The sequence below is a fragment of the Myotis yumanensis genome, unplaced genomic scaffold, assembly GCF_028538775.1.
Source record: "Myotis yumanensis isolate MYYU_CA2020_CCGP unplaced genomic scaffold, mMyoYum1.0.hap1 SCAF_15, whole genome shotgun sequence".
NCBI classification, from domain to species: domain Eukaryota; kingdom Metazoa; phylum Chordata; class Mammalia; order Chiroptera; family Vespertilionidae; genus Myotis; species Myotis yumanensis.
In genome coordinates this window covers 16,941,139-16,964,428 of record NW_027223766.1, presented here as the reverse complement: position 1 = coordinate 16,964,428, position 23,290 = coordinate 16,941,139, and the positions used below count along the sequence as shown (strand labels likewise).

The 23,290-nt window shown below is 39.6% G+C and overlaps 1 protein-coding gene across 6 annotated transcripts in view; it reads right to left on the bottom strand.

Moving 5' to 3' along the window:
* Positions 1-23,290, bottom strand: part of NCOA2 (nuclear receptor coactivator 2) — a 268,578-nt gene that overhangs the window by 111,892 nt on the left and 133,396 nt on the right. Inside the window, exon 1 of one of the 6 annotated variants that reach the window (XM_070392630.1) lies at positions 9,017-9,128. The exons of the other annotated variants lie outside the window; for them this stretch is intronic. The gene's annotated coding sequence lies outside the window, so the exon portion shown is untranslated. Of the gene's footprint in view, positions 1-9,016; positions 9,129-23,290 lie in introns of those variants that run through there. 6 annotated transcript variants of the gene reach the window in all.

The following is a 23,290-nucleotide window of genomic DNA, read 5'->3' as shown; positions in this document are numbered from 1 at the left end:
AAGTCAACTGCTCTAAGTTCTAAAATAGGGGAAAGCAAGATAACAGTCATGTAGGTGATAATGACCAGGAGCTAAAAATAAAATTAAAATATGCTCTTAGATTGCAATAACAAAAGCAAATTAAAAATCTGTAATTCAGATAGACACATGAGATTCCATGTTGATCTATAAGAAGAAATAACAGGTGCATGGAGAATTTAGTCAATGAACAGACACTAATTAAAAACATATTTAAATACACAGGGATATGAGAAAGAGTTTAAAACCACTTGGAGAGATTAAATATACCCAGCTGAGAAAACACACCAAGTGTGTCGAAGGGATACTTCACGGAGAAGAGATGTCTTAGGTGGCTGGTAATTATTAAGTGTTGGACACAGTACTAGCCAGTGCACTGTTTCATTCTCAGAGCTCTGCAAAGCAGATACTGCCCCCAGTTTTACAAAGAAAAAACAGAATCAAAGAAGTTAACAGAGTCTCGATGTCTCAAAGCTTCTAAGTCATGGCACGTAGGCTCCCAACCAAGCTCTGACTGCAAATCCCATGTTCTTTCCACAATTCTACACAGTCTCTAACATAAGCTATTAAATAACAACTTCAAAATACAGAATAGGAGACTTGCCAGTGAGAGTACAAGGAAAAGTCTAGGCAGACATATTAGAAAACATGAACATAGCATCCTCAAGGTTGAGGAACGGCCATCCATGGGGATCTTTACTGGTAACATCATGAGGGGCTTGAGTCGACATTGGTATTGCCAGGCACAGCGGCACTACCACATGTGGATCTTCTAATGTGAACCGAACATTCAACAGAGGATGTGAACGAATGCGATTCCTTGTTCTTCCCTCTCAGCTTACCAAGGGAAGCATGAACCTTTCTCTGAATCTCACGTCACTGTAATATGGTTATTTGTGCTTCTGCTTGAAAGTTTCTAGCCCTCAGACTGGCCCGCCACCTGCAGGTACCAACTGTAACCAACAGTAAATACATTGCATTACTTGCCTGAACCGCAGATTATACTGAACTTCAGCGGTTTAGACATTTAGGACTGACCAGGCTCCCATGTAGCACAACTGTGCCCTCAGTGAGCTCCATACCTGCAGCCCAGGCCTCTACCAGTGAAACAAAAACAAAAACTGTTGTTTGTTTGTTTGTTTGCTTATGTTGGGCAATAATTTGGTCAATTTCTCTTACTTGGTACATCTGCTCACAGTAAACTTTGTATAAGAAACCACTCCCACTTAACATCTGTTACCTTGTCTCTCTCCCTACTTAACCCTAGGCACCCTGATAACATTTCCAACCACATACACTAGAGAATTATGTCCCAGAATCTATTCCAATTATCTTGAAGTTACCGGGAGGTGAAATAACCTGGGAGGTGACGGGAGAGCGAACCAGGGAGCCCATAGGGACCTCTGGAATGCGTGGGTCATTATAGGAATTCTCCTTCAACCTGGCAGAGGGAGGTGTATATAACTCAACAATGGTTAGCTCTGACCAACATATATTCCAGCTTATTGTCTAAATGAAAGACAAACACTCACATAGGACAGGCAGGGAATTTAACTCGGTTTTCTAATATTCGGTGTGAAGAAACGCGAGACCCAGAATCCTGTCCATCTTCTCAATAAATGTCTCAAAGGACCCGACTCTCCTGCACCCTATTCTGAACTGAATGGTCCATGCCCACAGCTTTTCCTTCGGACCCTCATGGGCTGTGCCAAGGCAGCTTGATCCAGCTTCTCCCACAGAAGACACCACGACAATACCTGAGACACCTCTCCACCGCTCTGCGGGCTACTGGAGTGGCCAGCACAGAAGTTCTATTCAAAGATAATGGTGATGGGTAGAGTCTGTGAGGTATGTAGGACAGAGCTGTTTTGGGGGCAGAGAGAGAAGTTGAAAAGATACACCGAAAAAAATGACAAGACACACAGAGGACCTTTGTCACCATAGTTAACAAATATGTTGGGGTTCTCGACCTTACGTCAGAGTAAATCATATCACATGCTCAGTTCTTCCAAATTTCAATGGCCAGGCTATCAAACAGATATGGACACTTTTGAGAGGGGGAATTTGTGGTCCCACCAAAGACAGAAGCCTTACTGAGAATGGTAGTTAACTACATCTCCTAACATGGCCTCAGAGTCACGTGAGGCCCGCCTCATCTCTTGCTTTCACCATTGACAAGCAATACAACCTTGGGAAAGATACTTGACCTTTTGGAGCCTCAGTTTCCATGTCTGTATAATTCAGAAATAATATTCACTCACAAGTTAGTATGCAAATTAAACGAGAAAAGCACACAGCCTGATATATATGTCCCTATGCACAGGAGGCTACGATGAGCCTTATGAAGAAATATGCATATTTAAGATGAGCTTCATTCAGGCAGGAGTTACAGCACTGCTGGCCGTAAGTTCAATGTTAGTGAATCAACAATATATATACAATAAAGTATCTTTAAACAGAAACACAGTAGAAACACACTTAAAATAAGGCTATGTATTGAGTTGTGACCAGAGGTATTTAAAGAATTCTGTATTTCCCCAAGAAGCAATGACTCAGTCTTTGCTAATTCAGTGTTAGCCACGACTTTACAGAACATAACTCCTGTGAATAAGAAGAATAAACTATTGTCCATTAAAGATAGAACATGACAGAAGTTGAGAATGTGTAGAGCCTGATCATGAAAAGGCGTTTTCTGTCCACCAAGGAATGTGGACTTCAAAATGCTTCTAATCTGCTACTGACTAGAAGACTGTGGGCTGGGGAAGGCTCTATACTATCTTGGTCCTTGGTATATCCCTCATATCTGGCACAGATGCATCATCCATAGGAAAGACTACTGCCCCCCACTGTTCCCCTCACATGCTGTCCCCTGGCTCAGAGCAGCGCTGACAAGAGAGAATCCTGGGAGCCACCAATTGTCCAGTAGCCACAGTGAAAGTCAAAAGAAACAGGTGAAATTAAATTTAGTAATGTACATTTAGTAGGTTTATAGCTGTTCGTGTGGAAAATAATCCAATAATTAATAAATAATAATAATACAAAAACAGTCTGTGTTTTGCATACTCACAACTTGTAAACCTACTTTTGCCATACCCTGTGTTTGTACTCAATGTGCATTCGCTACATCGCAAATGATCAAAAGCTACCTGTGGCTGGTGGCTCTCTGCTGGGTCGTGAGGGCCTCGAGTATCCTCCAGTGCCTGCTGGTCGTCCTCCACTGAAGAATCGGCCTAACTTTCACCACCTCTCTAAGGGCCCCCTGATCAGTCCTCTCCCCACCCCCAGAGACAGTCGCTGACTCTTCTCCTGTACTAATTAATGAAGGCTATGACAAACTCTTACAATAAACAGCTGTTAAATAAGTGAACAGGAAGATATAAATGCAAGAATAAAATTGGTTATTTTTGCATTTTACAAATAAACCAGGTAGGAGGGTACATCAATTGAGACCAAAGATAAATGCTAAAGCTGTATCCATACTTTACTTCCCCACTCATTTCCAAGGATCCAGTTACAAGGACTGTGTGAGGTAAAACCATTCCCATCACGAATCCCGACAAGAAAGAGTGACATCACCTAGGAATCAACATGCCTGTTAACTATTAAAGTTTCACCAACTGTAAGTGATCCCTCTCTGAACGTCTGTGTAGACACAAGCTCCTCTCGGGAACGTGCATGGACATAAACTGACTCACAACAAATCCTAAGCCAGCGTTACTATTCCAGGGGTGCTCGCAATATCTGAAAACAAGGATCTTCATTTGGATTCTCTGGATTTTACATCGGGGTGCAATGACCTTAGAAAGAGCAAGGTCTAAGAAAAGGAGAGGTAGCTAATTAAGAAAATATGCAGCACACGCCTTCAACTGAGAATCTCATGGTAATTCATAGTCCATGTCTCATACCAATCTCTGCTCCCCATGTCAATGCTCTCCTTCATGGTGATCGCCTCCCTCTAAAGCACATTTCTGAATTAGCTGTGAGTTACTTTTCATGAATGTTTCCAGTGCAAACCAAACACCATTTAAACAATGCTTCCGTCTTATAACATATTTGAAGTAGAATAGAAATAAAGTTCATTAAATGTATAAGCATTAAAAAACAAAATCAGTTCTACCTTAATCCTTATCCCTATGCTCATCCTGTCCCCATTCCAGAATAAATCAGCAACTCCAACAGCAGCACCATTTGAACCCAGTATATATAGCAATTTAGAGCGTAGGCTATAGAGGCAACTGCCTGGGTCTGAATCCTACTTCACTGCTTATTATACCTGTGTGAGCTTAGACAAGTTACTTTGCCTCTCTGTGCCTGTTTCCTGTGCAGGCAAAGGACAGCACAAACAATGTTGCTATAAGAACTAAATCAATATATGTGAGATCCTTAGAACAGTATGTGGCACATAATAAATTCTACATAAAGATTAGCTTTATGGTTAACAATATCACTGCTATTTACTAATGTTGTTTTCCTCATCAAAAGGGGGAAAATTCAATTAATAAAAAAAGAGAGGGGAAAAGTAGTAAGATTAAATAAAAATAAAATTTTAAATTAAACATTTTCTCACTTAAAATTCTAAAACACAAAAGCAAAATTTGAAAAGGCCAATTAAAAACAATTAAGTTGCTCAGTCAGTTAGAGCATAGTCCCAATATACCAAGGTTATAGGTTCGATCCCTGGTCAGGGCACATACAAGAATCAACCAATGAATGCATCAATAAGTGGAACAACAAATCAATGTCTCTCTCTCAAAATAAAAAAAAATTAATAGCCAGTCTATGGAGCATTCAGAACACGTATTGATTAAGTTCACCGAAGCAATTATAATAGTAACATCAAAGACCAGCGATCACAGGTCACCATGACAAGTATAATAATAATAACGAAAAAGTTTGAAATATAGCTAGAATTACCAAAATGTGACAAGAGACAGGAAGTTAGCAACTGCTATTGAACAAATGGTGCCAATAGACTTGCTCAACTTAACACAGGGTTGCCATAAAGTTTATGGCATAAACTTTCAATTTGTTTAAACACACACACACACACACACACACACACACAATATCACTGTGAAGTGCAATAAAACAAGTTATGCTTGTATTGAGGTAGAAGCTAGATGTTTGGTTTCATCATTTTATATGTTAAGTCAAGTAATAGTTGCCTATGAGGTTTATATTTACAATTCATGTTTTATATCTGTAAATCCTTAGATACTAGTCAATAAGTATTATGTTGAAACTTCATCAGATAACAAGTACTTTTAAAATTAAAATTTTTAAAATTAATTAATTAAAATATAATTTATTGATTTTTTACAGAGAGAAAGGGAGAGGGATAGAGAGTTAGAAACATCGATCAGCTGCCTCCTGCACACCACCTACTGGGAATGTGCCCACAACCAAGGTACATGCCCTTGACTGGAATCGAACCTGGGACCCTTCTGTCTGAAGGCCAATGCTCTATCCACTGAGCCAAACCAGTCAGGGCTAATTGATTTTTTTAAATTGGGGCAATAAGGTATTTTTAATAAAGGTACGTGCACTGTTTTTTTAGACATATGCTATTGCTCACTTAATATACCATAGTAGAGTGTAAACCTAACTTTTATATGCACTGGGAAACCAAAAAAATGTGTGACTTGCTTTATTGCGACCTTTGCTTTATTACGGTGGTGTTCTGGAATCGAACCCCAATATCTCCCAAGTATGGCTATATATTTCTCATCTTGACTGGGTTTTAAAAAGAAATACTTTATTCAACATCAAGATGGTAGTATTTAATATTTCAGGCAAAATATTTATTAAAAAATAGTAATAATTAAGGTATCTTTACAGTTAAAGCCAATGTATGCTTATGTTAGACTAAGCTATAACCCTGCATATTAACTGTGAGCTTGGTGAAAGGAGTCACCGCTACAACTAAAATACACACCAGACAATGCCAGGGCTTACCTCTTTAAGGACTACAACACTTGAGAGAGAAATGGGTAAGCCAAGAGATTCCAAACTTTTCTCAGCATTTCTGAGTGATAATTTTTGGAGTAAACCCTCTACGAGGTCCCCGGGAACAATTTGCTAGCTGTTGCACAGATGTTTTCACTTCATTAATTTTACATCCCCTTGGCTTCCCAAGAATTAAACTGTGTATTAAATATAGCCCAATACCTAATCCCGTCTAAATCTTCCCAAACATTTACTTTCACAAACAAAAAAATTCCTATGTACATATTTCACTGAGTTTTACAACACTGAATACTAAGATCACCTTGAATTCCATCTTTTCTTACCCTATCTTTTGCACAAATTAAAGATTGTTCCCAGCAACAAACCCCCTCAGCCCGACAAGCTCAGACCTGGTTGTAATATTTGCGGTTAATTACTGTGGTTGGAATTCTCAAGTGCAGCAGGATTTGCAAGCTAGTCACCTGGCCTGTTTAGACACTACCCTGACGTCAAAACTCGTGCCTTTTAGCTCTAATCATAAGACTGAGGTTCTTCGCACTGCCAACCTCCAAAAGTAAAGGTATTTTGTGATAATACAACATAAAAGTATTTTAGAATGTAAAGGAGTAATATTTGATGTCCAAGGAGAAAACCAACACAATCAGGAACAAAAACTACCCTAGTTTTAAGTGGCTGTAAACAAAATGAACTTCTTTCTGTTATGATACAAAGGAGATAAGGAACTACCACAGATGGGCATCAGTTAAAACTACCATTTAAACCTGCACATGTGAAAAGTCATTCATGAAGATATGGCGAATGTATTCTCTGATTGGCCAAACAAGTTGTACCAAATATTCCTCTCAACAATTAAAAATTCCTATAGGATACAGTAAGTGTTCACTTAACATCATCAATGGTTCTAGGAAACTTCAATGTTAAGTGAAAGGGCCTATAATGAAACCAATTTGACCACAGACTAAATGATAGAAAGAAGAGTTGAGTTCTTAAGATATATTTCTGATCACAAAAACATCATCAAACATTGCTAAAGACCCCAAACACTTCTAATATTAAACACTGAAATAAGTGTGAGCTAACCACACATTTGAGAAATATATTCACGAAAGATTCATGAAAACAAATAAGATAACTATTTTCCACCCCCACTGATTCCAGTTCAGGGTCTCCGTGACCAGAGCCTGTCACCACACTCAGGGCCCAAGGCAGGACCCACCCTGGACAGGGCGCCCTCCATCACAGGGCCACTCACACCCACCCACACTCAGACAGTGACAAGTAGCCATGCCTACCAACCTCACGTGCATATCTCTTGGATGAGGGAGGAACCTGGAGTCCCTAGAAAAACCCCACACAGATGTGGGAAGAGCATACATTCTCCACTCCGACAGTGGCCCCAGTCAGGAATTGATTTTTCCCCCCTCATCAATGTTATAACAAAGCGACATTGAAGGAAGCAATGTTACTGGAGGTGATGCTGTACAGTACAATTACATTTATTGAGGCTGGGTTCCAGTGCCAGTTATAAGTTATCATGTTGGTTTAAATATGGTATTTGCCTTTGTTTTCTCATATTGCTTTATGGAGTGGTCTTGTAAATAATAGTATGTGCTCAATAAAACCACCCTGAATTATTCTAAAGTCCTTGGATCACTTCAAAGACTTTAGATAAGGCAACAAAATAAAATTTAAAAGAAAAACAAAGAAAGTCCAAATACTCTGACTATCTAATTTTTATTATGCAAAATTTTAACATATGATGCTAGTGACTTTTGGGCTGAAACCAGTATATAACCCTGTCTTACAGACAACTTTCAAGAAGGTGGGAGAAGCCCAGAATTAAAGAGAAAAATTCCAAAACAATCAAAGCCACAGTTACTTAAGTGTTTAGTTAAACCAAATTGTCTTTTTATGGAGATAAATTAAAGTACCAGTGATTTTTAATAAAGAAAATCCCACCATAATAAGATTAATGATTCAATAAACTATATTATGCTAAGATATGGTTTATAAATATTATAAGAAAGAAAATAGCCTGTACTTAGTATAATTAAAAATTATGTTTGAGCTACTCTCACTATTTGTTTTAAAGATAAATACTTTGTAAACTCTCTATACAGTGCATAATAGCTTGATAGATTTCTTTCCTAGTTCAATGTCAATTTCACAAGGGAGATGTAAACAGTATACTTAGTGTCAAAATGTGTGATTTAAAAATATATACCTCAAATGGGGCATATCTGGTTTAGAAGGTAAATGAAAAATATACTAGTGAATTCATCCCTCAGGTACATATTGTGTAATAGTTAACCCTTCAGATAAAGCTTATAATTATCTTTCACCAATCTCAGATTTTTTAGCACTACACCTTCCAAGGTTAGCACAAAGGTACAGACTGCAAAGAGAATTAATAGCATTAGCATGAGCAAAAGTGGACAAGCACAGTATAAAGATTAACTGGGTGTTTTTAGCTTCTTGAATGCAGTAGCATATGTATGTAATAAATCAGAGAAAGTTAGGTACTATATATACAGAGAGAGAAAAATTTTGTTAATTAGTGCTCAGCCAAAAAAGAAACCTTCATTTATTACCCAACCAAAAATTAAATAATTTCAAATTCACTGAAAAGCTCACTTTTAAGCTTGAATTTCAAAAGGATATTGAAAAAATAAAGAGATGGAAATATAAAGTTTATATTTATTCCTTAATGATTAAGATTTGCATTAGATTCTTCTTCTGAATTTGAGAAAATGCTTATCAAAAATATTTTCTAAAATAAGCATGAGGCTGTATTTGGCCACATAAAGAAGCTGCAAGAAACCTTAAGTCACTAAATAAACACAAAAGAAATAAGGACCAGGAAGGAACCAATTGGGATCGCATTGTACCTATTTGTTCCTGAGGGCATTACCACTGCCTGATTGTCATGCTTAGTTCTCCCGCTCCGGTCGGCAACAGCACATCCAATCCACAAGCACACAGAATTCCAAGAACATTACCAAACATCAGTCAGAGCACTCGTGAAACACACCTTGTAATTGTCCACAGCCTCTGCAGTTCAAACCAGAGCTCAGCAGCTTGTCTTTATCTTCACCAGTGGTGTAAATAAAAACGCCACACACCACTCTTCCAAAACCCGCACCAAAAACAACAAAACAAAAACAAAAAGCCCCCCCCCCCCGCAATTAGCAATAAATTTATTGCCTCAGAGATAAATCTTCTCTATTAACCCAAACCCACCTTCCGCCCCAATGGCAACCTAAACACATGCTGAGCCCCCTGCCGCTTCGCTCCGTCTATCATTTGTTTCTAACCACAGCTGACAAACTAGCCTCACAAATCCTTTTTTAGCTGCTGATCAGACAGATCTCCCTTTGACAATCCAGCATGGTGGAACACTCGAAAATTCTTCCTGCTTCTATTCTATGCTTGCTCTAAAAACGAGTTTCCTTTTCATTGAGATAATAGCCTTTTCTGCAGTCACATGACTCAGAAGCTACATTAGCAGAGCTTTATAACAGACTGAGTAAGCCTCTGTCCCCTCCTGTTAGTAAGGGGATGTCTCCTTCTCTCTCTCTCTCTCTCTCTCTCTCTCTCTCTCTCTCTCTCTCTCTCTCTCTCTCTCTCTCCTTCCCTCCCTCCCTCCCTCCCTCCCTCTGTCACACAAACGTGCACACTGCATACAAGCACTCACACACCGAAATCTAAAATCATTCACTCCCTTTGGGATTATCAATAAATATAAAAGTATCACCCTAAAATGAAAACGCTAACATTTTCTAGATCTGCTGCTAAAAATAACTGCTAACACAAACACTCTGATGCCCGGTCTTCCTCCTTTCACGAGAGTGCAGCACTCGGCCAAGAACTCCGAGCAGTACCAGGAGGCGGGAGTTAGAAGAGAATGTGTACCGTCCTGTTCCCTCCAGCTTTGCCTCCAGGGATATAAATCTGGCAGAAGGAACACCCTGGAGACATTATGGTTACCCACATATTGGGAATTAGCTCCTCATACAGTTAAATACATAAAAGCACAATTTTTAACACCAAAATGTACTCTTATTAGGAAAATATCCTCATTAAGTAATGTATAAACTGTCCCAAGCAGTAAAATATTCCCATGGCCAAAACAATCTTAAAAGACAATAATAATCAAAAGTTGCTTTCAGTCTGGCCAATTTAATTCATTTCTGATAAACGATCAATTCTCAAAACACATATGTGGACATGCTAGCACAGTGCCTGACATAGTGGTTGCTCCCTACTTTTTAAATGTCCCTAGTAACAGGTTGAAGTGCTAGGCAAAGAGCAGCAGATTACATGAATGCCTGCTTCATTTTCAGTTATGGTTTGTTTCATATTAAAATGTTTTAAATCTACCAATCAAGCAACTTTGGGAAGGAGTTTAAGCCCAAGATGTGCTGCAAAATCGAAAATGGACAAAAAGATGGGGTAAGGAGTTGCCCACCCCCCCCCCCCCACCCCCCGCAAAGAAAGCCACACTGGGGCACAACACACAACTGACGGACACAGATGAAAAGAAGAAGTAAACAGATTAAGCTACATCTTACGTTTCTTGCTTATAATTATTGCCTTGGTTTCCTCATCTCAAAAATGAAAAACATAGTAGATATTATAATATTTTCTTTTACTTTCAATTGTGGTAAAATACCCATAACCTAAAAGTTGCCATCATCACCATCTAAAAGTGTACAGTTTCAGCAATCATAAGTATATTCAGTTTTGCAACACTTCTGAACTTTTCCATCTTGCAAAACCGAAACCCTCTACCCATTAAACAACAATTCTCCTTCCCCCCAGCCTTGGCAACCACCATCTACTTTCTGTTTCTATGAATTTAATACCTCATAGAAGAGCAATTGCACAGTATTGGTTTTTTTGGTGTGTAGATATTTTAAATAATAATTATTTTAATACCTATAGATCAAGACAAAGAGTTTATCTAACAAAATCACTTTACATTAACTACAAGTCAATACTATATTGTGTAATACAGAAAAAACAGAATTGTAGTACAATTACACAGAGGATTATCATGAGTTATCTATACGAAAAACTGCAATTTCTCAGAACTCAAAGAATTTGAAAATACTAACTCCAAAACTCCTAGTTTATTGAATTATATTAACCACTCAACATACAAGTAGCTTTGGTAGGATGGAGTGGGTGTTTATTAATTCTCTTTACATCACTGAAAGGAGCCAGGCCCACTCGGAAAGCTACTCCAACAACTGAGAGAACCTGAAATGCTTACAGAAGTGTCGATGAACACAGGCTTCAGACACTAAGAAAATAAACTTTAAAATTTAAACTCTAGCATGTGGCCACGCCTCATCACAAAAGGGCAAAACACAATACAGAATTTTTAAGATAACCAAACTGTTTAAATTATAATGATTTTAATAGCCATCTAAATATTTTCATTATGCACTTAAAATATAAAGTCAATAATCAGCCAGGGAATCATATGAAGGTAATGTAACCTAGGAAACTAATCTCGTAGATGTGAAACTTTTTAAAAGCATAGCCTAGCCCACCTAGCATGGCTCGACCTATGAACCAGGAGGTCATGGTTCCATTCCGGTCAGGGCACATACCAGGGTTTCGGGCTCGATCCCCAGTGTGGGGCATGCAGGAGGCAGCCGATCCATGATTCTCTTTCATCATTGATGTCTCTATCTATCTCTCCTTCTCCTTCTCTGAAATCAATTAAAATAAATAAATAAATAAAAAGAATAGCCTAAAAATTGTGGAGGGCAGCTTTGTGAATACCATCTACCTAAGTTTGTTCTTTTACTGCTCATAACATCAAAACATTTGGTTATCTTATAGATCACTGATTTCTATAGAGGTAGGGTAAGTGATAGACACTGAAATTAACACCATGTATTGTATGTCTTTTATTAGCCATAACCACAATGGAGTTTCTACAACTTATTTCGTAGCCAAATCACGGGGCAACAGCATAATGCTGTGGATTCCCTGATCAAACCAACCTCAGTAAGAAAACTGTCTCCTGCCTAACATATCTAAGCAAAATGTCTCCATCCAGATTCGTGCTCACACTTCTAGATGGTCGCTGCCTGTCCTGTCACATTTCCTGCTGGCAGCACCAATGGGTGCCGCTGTCTACCTCCCCTCCTGAGTGCAGAGGGTGGCTGCAGCAGATTTTATCATGAGGAATTTTCAATTTTTTTCTTCATCAAGGCCACAGTGCTTAAAGGGGAATTAGAATAGACAATTTGTAAAGTTGTTTCTCGCTTTCATGTTTTATGATGTATGTATAGATATATATATAGTGGTACATTAGCATATATATGTGATTCATTTCTTAAAACAAGGACCCAGCAGAGTAATGTTTTAGTTTCTATAAATTAGGGTGGAATTTACAGTCAGTGCAATAAACAGATCTTAAGCATGTGACAAATGAAAGCACCTATGTAATCCACACTCCTACCAAGAGGTCACCCACGTTCACCACCCCTAGAAAGTTCTCCTGTGCCCATTCTCAGGCTATCGCCACCTTCTTATCTCCACAATAACCACTACTTTTATTTTCTATTATCACAGATTAGTTGTGCTTCTTCCAGAACTTCAAACCAATGGAATCATACAATGAGAACTCTTTATGCTTCTTTCAGCACCAAGTTTCTGAGATGCATCTGTGTTATTATGAATATGAATAATCTGTCCCTTGCTAAGGCTATGGGTTTTCCAGAGTATGGCTATACACCGCAGTTTGTTTATCCATTCTCCTGCTGATGCACCTCTGGGTTGTTTCCAATTGGGGGTTTGTGGTAGACAGAATCCTGAGATTTCTGCAAGACCCCTGCCCACTGTGTACCCTCCTAATCCCCAGGATTAACTACTCCAGTGGTTAGGTTGTTAGTTGGTGCAATTGACAGGGAGATTACTGAGGTGGGCCTGGTCTAATCATGATGAGTTCTGTCCAGCTGGCAGTACAAAAAGGCAGCAATTTGAAGCACAAGAAGGGTTCGATATGTTGTTGGTGATGTGAGATGGAGGGGACTACATGACTAGGAAGGCAGGTGACCTAGGAGCTGAGAGTGGTGCCCAGTGAACACCCAGCAAGGAAGCAGGGCCTCAGTCCTGCAGCTGCACGATACTGAATTCTTCCGATAAGAAGAATGAGCTGAAAGTGGACTTTCTCCCCAGAGCTTCTAGACGAGAACTCATTCTTGCTGGCACCTTCATTTCAGCCTCATAAGACTCCGCGCAGAGAACCCAGCCACGCCATGCTGAATTTCCTATCTCCAGAACAGTGAGTTCATAAATGGATGTAGTTTGTGTAATTTGTTATTCAACAAAAGAAAATGAAAACAGGCTTATTATATACAAGCTGCTATAATACACATGTACATGGCTTTTAACAGGCATAAGCTTTCACTTTTCATAGGTAAATGCCTAGGAGAATTGCTGACTCATAGATAAATACATTTTTATAAGAAACTGTCAAACTGTTTTCCAAAGTGTTTTACCATTTACCCTCCTACGAGCCACGCGTGAGAAATCTGGGTGTCCCACATTCTCACCAATACTTGGCATTGTCAGTCTTCTTAATTTTAGCTGAAATCCTAAATCTGTTAGCAGTCTTCTCTGCATATGGGACATAATCCTCATTTATCTCCTTTTCTGTAGTTTTTACTATAGCAAATACTACCACATTAAGCCCTATTGTGTATTCTTTGTACGTGTGTCATAGGGGTTAGTTTTTCCACACTGAAGCAGACACTAAAGGGCAGGGATCATGCCTTTATCCCTTTAAATCCTCAGCATCACCTATTCTGGTGCTGCTTCTATAGATTATGTGGTCAAACTTAAGTACTGACATTCCTCTTTGCTTAAAAATGTATCATGTAGCAACACGAAAAAAATGCTTTTGAAGAAGTCACTTTATAGGAGGAAGGATCATGGCCTGGGAGTTACACCTTAGTTTGAACCCATATACTTGATATATGATTCTTGAGTAAGTTACTTAACCTCTCTGAGTCTCAGGCTCCTTGCCTGTAAATGGGGGCAGGTGCGGAGCTGCCTGTACTGTGTTCTTATTGTTATGATTCTATGAATCAAATGGGAAGCAACTAGCCTGGGCCCTGGCACCGGAGGACATTCATCGATGATAACAGTTATTGTTAGCTCCTAGTTTAATATGATGCTCAGCAAAAAGAAGAGGGAAACGGTATCTAGCTATTACAACCTTAAGGGAAGAATGGAAGAGAATACATGCAACCATCAGAGTTGGTGAGGTGGATAAGGCCATAGGTGATTTTCATTCTGATTTCCAAACTTTTAGTAATGCTGTTTTCATAATTTTAAAACATGGCAAAATGTTGATAACTTCTAAAACTGGGTGAAGGGTACATGGGGAGTTACTATGCTATTCTAAATTTCCATAATACTAACTTCAAAAAATAAACTGAGAGTACTATATCAAAAAGTGGCAAACCTTTAATCTACAAAGATTTATTGATATGTTATGACCATATTTTATTCATATGAATAATAATGAGATAAACCCTGAAGATGTCACATATAACAAGCTGCAGCATATGAACAAATCTTAAGTCGTTTATGGCATTAATCCATAAACCCATTAGCATTATACTACTAGAGCAGCAGTTCTCAACCTGTAGGTCTCGACCCCTTTGGCAGTCGAACGACCCTTTCACAGGGGTCACCTAAGACCATCCTGCATATCAGATATTTACATTACGATTTATAACAGTAGCAACATTACAGTTATGAAGTAGCAATGAAAATAATTTTATGGTTGGGTCACAACATGAGGAACTGTATTTAAAGGGCCAGAAGGTTGAGAACCACTGTACTAGAGGCCTGATGCACGAAATTCATGCAAGGGGCTCGGCTCTTGCAGCCCCGGCTGCCTCGGCCTGTCCAGACAGTTGTCTGGAAGGTCGTCAGGATGGTTATTCTGCTGTTTGGTCTAATTAGTATATTAGCTTTTTATTATATAGGATTATATCTAAATATCAAGTTTTTAATCAGATAAAATATAGAATTATTAAGCCATGTTAAATACATTTTTAATGCAATGAGGGATAAGTTTCATAAAAGATAAGAAAGTGAAAAATAACACTGCCCATTTGAATTAGCTCTTTTCATTAGGCACACAGTGGCCCTAGAATTATGTCACTTGACCTCTGACTGCGTTCCTCAAGAGCAGAGCCAGGGATAGAGGAAAGGCCTATCAGAAAATGTACTTCCTGTGCATGCCATCCTGCTAACATTAACTAAAGATTTCACTCTGTTGATATGTAGGAAAATGAGCCTTAGAGAAGGCCCAACTGCGCTAAGCTAGCAGTGAGCACTATTTTGTTGGGTTATTTCCAATGAAAAAGGCTTAGGCAAACAGCAGTGCATAATCGTCCATGATATCACTGCAGTTTATACCCACACAAAAGAGAGCTGGGGAGGACTATAGAGCGCAATCAGTTCTAAACACAACTCTGGCATGTTCCCACTTCATGAAATGGAGCAATACACAAACAGCACACTATAGCTCCATCCAGCATTTGTACTGCAAGGATTTCAGAGGCTTCAACTTCTGAATCAGATGCTTCCCAATCAGTGCATATGCAAATCACTGCAAAGTCAGTCACCTTTAAAGGGGCAGTTATTCTTTGGAGTCATTGGAGTGCTACTAGGTTCCAGGTGAAATTCTAAGGGATCTGGTCACCATAATGAATGAGAGGCCCAGTGGCCTATGAGGATTTAAAAGTCTTATACCTCAGGCTTCCAAAAAAAATGCCTAAGGCTCAGGAAGCAGATTATATGCCACAAGAATCTGTTTCATTGATTGACCCAGTCCTCTGAGATTGGCATTATTCCCTAAAGGTCTCCGAAAGGATCCCAGACCATTCAGAATCATGAGATCTTGAAGCATCGTGAGAACTGTGAGCGCCATCTAATTCTGGAACTCTTGAAGCATCCACTTCAAATTCCCAGACTTTTTCAAATACCAACTTCAGAATCATGTACACATGAATTCAAGAGAAAACTTCCCAAACTGTTAATAAGAGGTCAAAAAGGAATCAAAGGCAGAGACTAGACCACACTGCTTCTTTAAAATGTTCAAGGATCGAGGTTCCAGGGATAAAACAGAAGAGCGATAACCCGGCCTTTGATGGTGGTGGCTAATGGCCTTCCACACCTTGTCATCCTTAACTCTGGGGATTAGCCAGATTTGCTCGTCCAAGTCTGCCATCCTCGGGATCTCCTCCCAAATGGAGCCCAAAGGAAGCGACAAGCACGCACACAGACGGAAGAGCCTGGCTCACTGTTCTCCCCGGATCAGAAAGGGACGTTCCACCGGCAACAGATGGTGAGACGTTCATGTGCTTTCTTGACAACCTGTGTGAACTAAGATCCGACTAAAAGTTTTCATTTATCCACAAATTTGGCACTATTAACCAAATAGTCTAGGTTAGACAAAAAGCTTCTCTTTGAGGAGATGTAATCTTCTGAGGCAGATCATTAATTATTCATCAATTCCGAATTTCCACAGGCACCAGAGGCACTCGTGACAAAAGGTGTCAAGGAGCATGTGTTTGCTGTTTGTCTCTAAGACTGTGTTTCTCACAGTGTCCCTGCAGCCAAGCACCAGGAACCAATTCTGACTCAACTTCAAGGTCACTTGTTAAATGCTTCTGAATGAGGTGGTGATTTTTTTCATTTTCCCCTCACCCCAGCTCCTCTTTTTTCTGCTTCCATCTTATTCTCTCCTTCGTTTCAGAATATGGTTAAATTATTTACCCCGGTTTGGAAGAGGGTAATGATAATTGAAATCACAGTAGCTAGTACGGGGAAAAGATCACTAGACAAAAAAGAAATGTTTCTTTAAAGCCCCGTAGGCCACAGCAAGTTTATAATAAAGGAAAACCATTTTTAATACGTGACCTGATGTCTTTCACTTCTTTCTTTTTCAGCTTTAGGTTAATTCATTTCATTCAATGAATAGTTATTCAGTACCAATGAAGTGAGGCACTAAGTCAGGTGCTGGCAATACAAAATGAATAGGACAAAACCCCTCTCCTCCAGAGACCCATAATCAAGGAAAGCAAACTTAAAACCATGCCCAGAAATGCCACGGCGAGATCTGGCTGTTACAGGAGCAGAGGGAGAATGCTGACTTGGAGGGAAGGGCCAAGGAGGCTGCAGAGGCTGCTCCTGCAGGACAAGCAGGACCAAGTGCGTAAGCAAGAGGAGCAACAGGTGCGTAAGCTGATGAGCGTAGGAGCACACGTTTCACTTGGGCTGCAAGGAGCCCCCATGTCGAGAGCAAAAGGGTGAAGGGGGTGGGAGAAGAGGCTGGAGAGGTGGGCATAAGCGAGGCTAGGATGAGCCTTATCTGCAGAGCGAAGGAGGCTGAAGTTCAACCTCCAGGGAAGGGGAACCTGCAGGTTCTGAGCAGTTGAAAACTATGATTGTTTTTTTAAAAAGAAAGTTTGCCATAGTATGGACTTCAAAAAATGCTAGAACTTAGGGAGAGCAGTTAGGAAGTTGTAGCAATAGTGTCAGTGAGAAATGATGAGACTGTATGTAAACTAAGATACCTAACCTTTAAAAGTCTAACACAGCCTACCAATAAATATACACATGGTCAAATGATTTTTGACAAGGGTGTCTAAGACATTCAGTGGGGTCTTCACATTTCTCTGGCCCTGGGAAAATTGGATATCCACATGCAAAAAAAAAAAAAAATGGACTCTTACCTTACAATTACAAAACTTAATTCAAAGTATATCAAAGACATAAGCATAAGAGCTAAACCTATAAAATTCTTACAAGAAAACGCAGGGGGAAAGCTTCAGGACATACTATTTGATAATCATTTCTTAGATATGACAACAAAAACACATGTAACAAAAGAAAAAATAGGAAAGTTGGACTTCATCAAAATTAAAAGCTTTTGTACATCAAAGAACTCTATCAACAGAATGAAAAGACAACCTATAGAATGGGAAAATATTTGCAAATCATATAGTACTGGATAAGGGATTGATATCCAGTATATATAAAGAATTCCTACAAGACAACAACAACAAAACCAAGCAAATTGATTTTAAAGCAAAGGACTTGAAGACACTTGTCCAAAGAAGATGTACAAATGGCCAATGAGTACATGAAAAAAGATACTCAACACCATTAGCCATTATGGAAATACAAAGTGAAACCACAATGATATACCACTTCCCATCCATTAGGATGGCTCCTATCAAAAAACTAATACTATCAAAAAATAAGTATTGGCAAGGATGTGGAGAAAATGGGACCCTTGTGTATTGCTGGTCCACGGAAAATGGCACAGATGCTATGGAAACTGTATGGTGAATCCTCAAAAAAAAAAAAAAAAAATTAAACATAGAATCACAATTCCACTTTTGGGTATGTATCCAAAAGAACTGAAAGCAGGAACTTGAACAAACATTTGTACACCTATGTTCATAGCAGCTTTAGTCACAATAGCCAAAAGGTCCATTGACAGATGAATGGATAAATAAAATGTGCTCTATACATACAATGAAATATTATTTGGCTGTAAAAAGGAAGAAAATTGTGATACAAGCTACCAGATGGATGGATGAGAAAGACACAAAAGGATTATAACCTATAGGAGCTTCCTAGAGCTGTCAAACTCATAGAGCTAGAAGAATGGTGCCCATCTCCCCGGGGACTGTGAATACCAGAGATAAAGGTGCCAAGGCTCTTTGCACGCTATGAAGAGCTGCACAATCCAGCTCTTAAAATCCAGTTCATCGAAGCATCTGGGAAGTGACAACTGTGAAAAATAAATTCCGTTTGGCCTGGAGAAGAAGCTACAGGTTTTTTAGCTTTCCCATCCCACCCCCCGTCAAGACTCTACCAGTTGAGGCTCACTGCTCTGGCCAGACACAGGGTGACACAGAACACCAGCCTTACAGAGAGGCCAGGGGACCCACTCGAGGTCAGTGATCCTCACACTCTGCTGCATATTAGGTCAATGAGCAACATTAACTTTAAAAAATTCCATACTGCCCTAACTGGTTTGGCTCAGTGGATAGAGTGTCGGCCTGCGGCCTGAAGGGTCCCGGGTTCAATTCCAGTCAAGGGCATGTACCTTGGTTGCGGGCACATCCCCAGTAGGGGGTGTGCAGGAGGCAGCTGATCGATGTTTCTCTCTCATCGATGTTTCTAACTCTCTATCCCTCTCCCTTCCTCTCTGTAAAAAAAAATAAAAATTAAAAAATTAAAAAAATCAATAAAATATATTAAAAAAAAAATTCCATACCACTGGGGGGGAAAAAAAAAAGTAGAATGGTGGTTGCCAGGGGCTGGGAGGAGGAATGAGGAAATGGTGTTTAATGGGTACAGACTTTCAGTTGGGGAGATGAAAAAGTTCTGGAGATGGATACTGGTGATGGTTGTACAACAATGTGTGAATATACTTAATGCCATAGAATTGTACACTTAAAATGGTTAAAATGATAATTCTGTTATGTATATTTTGCCACAATTTTTAAGAAGTCTAATATACCTATAGTTTAGTTCTTTGTCAGCTGCCAAAACAGGGAAGATTTACTTTGATTCACAAGAAGAATGTAAAAAGCAAAATACAAGAGGTTAAACTGAGATTTATGTCTGGTCTCTGAGAAGGGACATGAAAGACATGGCTTTTCCTTTAGGAATGAGATGCTTGGTCTACTCTGTAATGATTACACCCCCCCAGTCAGGTGCAGCCCCCTGCTCTGTGCCCGAGGTTCTAAGTGATTCATTTTAATTATCAGTATCCAACACGTAGACTTATCCCAAAACTTAGGGTTTTCTGCTAAACTTACAAAACAGAAGATAAAAACAGGTGCCAACTAAGCAAGACAATCTCAATAAAAAGAGAACAATTAACTTATTTCAGAAGTGAGAGAACTGAGAATAACTTAGATATCTAAGATCCTCCTTAAGCAAGCAATGAAAAGCAGCCACAGGTCACTCTATGTAATCCCAGCTAATAGATGATTCCTAATTTATTTCTATTTTACTGTGGAATAAAGTAATTGATTCATACTAATTCAAAGACAAAAGTACTGAGCACAAAGCGAGACTCTGAGACTCTCAAGGCTCAACCCTTATCATGAAGTTTGGCAAATGTACAGCACACGCTGCGGTTCCCCCATCTTCCCTGCACAGCAGACACTGCTAATTAATCACTTCTGAGCCTGTGTGTGGCCTCTCGATTCTTCTCAACACAGCACTCCAGGCAATCACTACAATCAATAGGAGTTGGCAGCAGAGATGAAGTCCGCCTGCCATCCCAGCACCAGGGTGAAGTGGGAGAGAGATTTGGGGTGGACATGAATCACTAGGAGAAGGTCCAGCAGAAACTCTGCTAATGGGAGAGGATGTCACCACCCAACAGCTCTGCATAGTAGCTTATACGAATGGAAAAGGAATCTGCTGATTTGAGCAGCGACCTCTCTTTTCTTAAGCCTGTTTTAGACGTTATAGAGCAGTGATGGCGAACCTATGACACTCATATTTTTGGTTGATTTTTCTTTGTTAAATGGCATTTAAATATATAAAATAAATATCAAAAATATAAGTCTTTGTTTAACAATGGTTGCAAATATCAAAAAAATTCTATATGTGACACAGCACCAGAGTTAAGTTAGGGTTTTTCAAAATGCTGACACGCCGAGCTCAAAAGGTTCGCCATCACTGTTATAGAGATCCAGCCAAGCCCACAGTGATATCATGAACTCTGTGGTTCTTTGAAGACAGAGTTTTTATCCTTGGTGAAGAATCAAGGGGCATAATTAGGGACATGTTCTTGGAGTTTTGTTAGAACAATGATTTGCTAGTAAAGAAAGTCTTACCCAGAGGGAGGGGCAGGTTTCCAGATTGGCCAGCTACTTACCACCTATCCCTCCAATTTTGCAGCTTCCTCCTAGGTTCTACTCAAACTACCTCCCCAACCATTCCTAGAAACCAGCTGGCAAAATGTGGGGTCAGGGAAATGGCAGCCAATTTCTAAGCGACAAAAAAGTCGTTCAAAGATAAGCACTAAGCCAGCCTGCTCCTGAGTGGGTCTCAACCACGGGAGCCCCAGGGCCGCTTCCTCTTTGCTGCACATGGAACAGTCAAGACCATGCTGCGGCATCCAGCTGGTCAAACCACAAAGGGCAGCTTTCTTGGTTTTGATGTTTTATTGTATCTTCCCCTTAAAGATGCCAATTTCATTATAAAGAAGCCCATTCTTTATAAACAAGGCATCCTACTCAGATTACATCAAATAAAACTATTTAATAGTTTAAAGAGAGGAAAAAAGCAATAAAGACACATTCTTTGTAATCAAATACATTTAATACTTACCCAGGTACTGCTCCAAGCTTTGTATTTCTTTACAACAATCCTATGGGGCTGGTACTATTAGGTCAAGTAAAGCTACAAAGTAAAAAGGCCAGGATCTAAATTCATGCAGTCTGGTTCTGGAGTCTATGCTCTTAACCACTTCACTGTCCACAAATATTACACTGTCCACAAAAAGAAGGCAGAACTCATGCCAGTCATGCAGCATGACGCCAGCGAGGTGCTCTGCACATGGTGTCTCACTGATTCCTCCAAATACATATGACATTGGTTTACTTTTCCCTTTTAGAGATGAGAAAACCAGCTCACTGAGATTAAGTAACTTACTCCAGGCTACACCACAAAAAGCTTGCAAAACACGTTATTTATTGGGTGCACAATGTGTGCCAGCCACTCTGATATGCATTGTCTCTTTAATACTCTCAACAGTCCTATAACATAGGTATTAATTTATAACCATTTACAACGAAGGAAAATTAAGCTTAGAGAATGTTTTGGTAGCTTAGAGTCAAATTAGTAAGACCAAAAATCCAAACTCAGACCAGTTGAGTCCAAACCCTTAGTTTTTCCCCTCAGATGCTGCTATAAATAAACTTTAAACATTAGCTACAACATGCAAGGCATTAATAGGGGCACAAAGATGATTCTGCTCCATAAAATAAGCTCATAGTATAAAGAGGGAGAAAGGACTGCTATGCGAATCACTATAACTTCCATACATCTATTCATCAATTACTCACTGAGATCCTTACTATGTATGGAGCCCTGTGGATATATCGGTGAGCCAATGCGACACAAAGCTTTGCCCTCATGACCTTACAATCTAGACAGGAACAATAAGCGAGATAAATAAGTAAACGATACAGTATGTAAGATAGCAATAGGTGCTAAGGAGGAAAAAAGCAAGCAGGGATCAGAGCCGAGGAGAAGTTGTGGACATTGCAGAGGGCAGCCAGGGACAGACTGTCCTCTTTCCTAGACCTTTAAACAGGTAGCATGCCTCCTCTCACTGTGACAGCCAGATCCGCCCCCTTCCCTTTCAAATACGCCAGAGGGTGACTGGCCCTCCTGAAAACCACAGATAACACATATTTTCTCACCATTTCCTTCAAGCCTTGTGCATTTTTTTTTTCAACATTGTCCCTTGGCTTCAGTGACACTGCACGCTTTTCTTCCCACCTCCCTGCCCAACGTTGGGTAGACCTCAACCTGCCATCAATCCAAAACAAGACAAAAAAACCAACAATAACAAAACTATGGGCATTACTTGAAAGACATCCTTTGTTTACCTTCTCTGTAAGGTCACTCCTTGCAGATCTGACCTGACACAGTTTCATGATCATAGTTGTATAAATGCGACCCAATGTACACTTCTAGCCTCACATCACCCAGCTCCGGTGCCCAGCTTCCAACCTCGCGTAGACATCTCTCCCTAGATGCATCCAAAATTGAACTCCTCCCCTTTCTGAGGAAATTCCTCTTCCTATATCTGCTGCTTCTCACTGTCTGTCAGAGTAAATTTTCTCTAACCCTCTTTCTCTCTGAATCTTCAAACCCAACCAGTTTCCAAGATCTTTAGATTCTATTTTTGCAGTTTATTTGATCACATCACCCTCTTTCCCAATCCCTCTGTAATTACCAGGTTTCCTTGACTCTTTAATAGGCTTCCCCAGGAACTTTTCCCATGCCAGTTTTCTTCCTTGTTCAACTTATCCTGTAATCGGTATTGAATTCTATCTAGTGTCACAGTTCCTTCATGGGTAACACAGTAAGTTACCTTAGAGCACGGAGTAGAGCATAAGTAAGATAATTATAATAACCATCTATCATAGTTCTTAACACATAGTAGGGACTCAATAAATATTAGTTCTCTTTCCTCTTCTTTTATTCTTACTCTCTATAA